Source organism: Epinephelus moara, chromosome 4 (genome assembly GCF_006386435.1).
Source record: "Epinephelus moara isolate mb chromosome 4, YSFRI_EMoa_1.0, whole genome shotgun sequence".
Classification (NCBI taxonomy): Eukaryota; Metazoa; Chordata; class Actinopteri; order Perciformes; family Serranidae; genus Epinephelus; species Epinephelus moara.
The window spans coordinates 24,205,180-24,208,063 of NC_065509.1; positions in this window are offsets into that span (position 1 = coordinate 24,205,180).

Genomic DNA, 2,884 nt, shown 5'->3' on the forward strand with positions numbered 1-2,884 from the left:
TTGCACTTGAAGGTTGCCCGTTCACTTATGTTTGAACAGGTCTGACGCTACTATGCGCCCCGGCTGTATCTAGGCTAACGGCTAACATGCTAACTATTATTTTTATGTCACTAGTCACTTGAAACAAATTTAGGACGATAGGAGACAGGTTGAAATAAACCGAAATTTCCTTTTAAGTCTCTCCTAAAAACGTACTTCTATTGGAAAGCATATTCTGACTTTATCTGAGCTGTCCGTCTATTTTATTGCTATCGTATTGACTTTGTTTCCCATTTATTATCTTGATTTTAACTTTAACTTTCCTCCTTATATCTTTTACTAGATGACATTTAATGACATGTTATTTGTTTCATTCTTCTTGTGTTTAAATTATGTTTAGTTTTGTTTTACAGCACTTTGTAACTGTATTTTATTATCATCATTATTATTATTATTATTATTATTATTATTATTATTATTATTATTAAGCAGTATGTTTTTCGGTACGTCATGTTGAAGGAATACTTCACCCCCCAGCTTATCATTTCCATGTCAATTACTTACCCTATGTTACACTGAATTTGAGAAGGAAGCTTTGTTTTTTGTGCATGCATCCAAGATCTAAGAAGGCAAAAAAAAGGCAAACAGTCTGATTAATTGTAGTCATAGGGGTCCACGTTTAATACCAGCAAAGCTATATCACAGCTGAATACTAACCTGCTCACCTGTCTTTATGAGCTGGACTGTCACTCAGTTACTGGTTATGTTAACCTTGCAAAATTTGCATTGACTTTTTCTTTAGATATTTACACCTAAAAAAGAAAATTGTATTTATTTGAATTAAAATTAAAATTAAAATTAAAATTAAAATTAAAATTAAATTAAATTAAATTAAATTAATAATAACCAGAAATAACAAGGTAAAACCATAAACAGTATGGGAGGGATCTTTTCCTTACAATATACTCAATGATTTGTGAGCATAAAATCAGGCCTATGGGGTTTTACATAGTTGGCCCATTTTTCCCAGCGTGCAAAAAATTGTTCTATTTTGTAGTGCAAATGCTGTAATCTCCTCCATTGTAAAGTCTGTCCATACCTTTAGGGATGGGCTCTCCTGTGATAACCATTTCCTAGTAAGACTCTTTTTTTATTCTAGCCACCGGCAGTATATTCATCAACCATTTGTCTCTTTCGGCCATTCTTGAGGTATGCACCCAAAAAATATAATCAGCACATTTGAAAATATCTTGTAGGGCTTTGTGTATCCCTCTCCAGTAGTCTTAAATAACAAGTTTCTAACAGTACTGTTTCTGTGAGGGTGAAATAAAATACCTGATCAAACTTTTCCAGGCAAATTCTCTCCATTTCTGTGAGCTTGTACATTTCCATTGAAACTCCCATATTGTTGTCCATTCTTCTTCAGATATGGGTACTGATATTGGAAGTTGAATGTGTTTTAAGATTTGCTAGACCCTCATCAAGACGAGATAATTTTACCAACAGTACCTGAATGATATGCTTTTCTAAACACTGCAATCAAATAGGCACTTGGCTCTGTTACATTTTAACTCTACATATAGTTATCTTCAACTGCATTCATATCATCAATAGCAAAGCATTACTTCTGCACTACTCTTACAGTTTAACTTAATCACCTTACATTACAATACCTTCAGTGTCAACCACAAATTTGCACCATCATGAGCATATGTTCTGTAGTAACACTCCCTGTAGGGGTCTATCTATCTAACTGTCTATCAAAACAACATATCACAAACTCTCAAAAACTTGTGTAGTATAATCCAAGTTTATTTATCTAGTTGTATGTTCAGTACCCCCAAATACATGCCTGATCCTTCCATTTTCATCCGCTTATCCAAAGTCGGGTCGCGGGGGCAGCAGGCCAAGCAAAGCACCCCAGACGTCCCTCTCCCCAGCAACGCTTTCCAGCTCCTCCTGGGGGACCCCAAGGTGTTCCCAGGCCAGATGAGATATATAATCCCTCCAGCGTGTTCTGAGTTTGCCCCAGGGCCTCCTACCAGTGGGACGTGCCCAGAATACCTCTAATGGGAGGTGCCCAGGAGGCATCCTGATCAGATGCCCGAACCACCTCAACTGACCCCTTTTCAACGCTTCCACTCCAAGCTTTCTCCGGATGTCCGACAACCTTACCCTATCTCTAAGGCTCTAAGGTTTTGGCCCTTTGTATCTGCAATCTCATTCTTTCTGTCACTACCCAGAGCTCATGACCATAAGTGAGGGTTAGAACGTAGATGGACCAGTAAATTGAAAGCTTTGCCTTCCGGCTCAGCTCCTTCTTCACCACCAGCAATACAGTTTTGCTGTTGTTAAACTCGGCCCCCGAAGAATGTCCACTTTTTCTGGATTCTTCATTTATTGTTGAGGCATGTCAAAAAAGGTTTTCTTCCGGAATTTAATGTTGCACAAGGTGAGTTACTGAGATGCAAATTATCATCTGAGGTGTGAGGTACTCCTTAAAGTTCGGCTGGTGTGACACCAAACAGAGCTGCTGGTGATTTCAGCGCTATGGACACCTCTTCATTAGAACTTCAGTAAAGCTCATCATCTGTAGTTTTAACACAACTTTAAGCTTTAAGTTCACAGTTGACTCAATATGATTTCCTTGGTAAAATGAGGATAACTTTAATGACTCTGCCTTCTGACTGACTAAAAGTTTGCCCAGTGAGAGCAAGTGCAAGGATGAAGGTTGTGATCAGAGGTTTCACTGAGCCCACGGTGGCTGTCGGCCCACCTTCAGCACAGACACATATGGGATTCTCTACCAAATCACATCTAGCAGCATAAATCTCCTCTGATGGAGCTCCACGAGACGCAGACATGTGGGGTATGAAAATAGCAAGAAGTGGTCTAATACCACTGG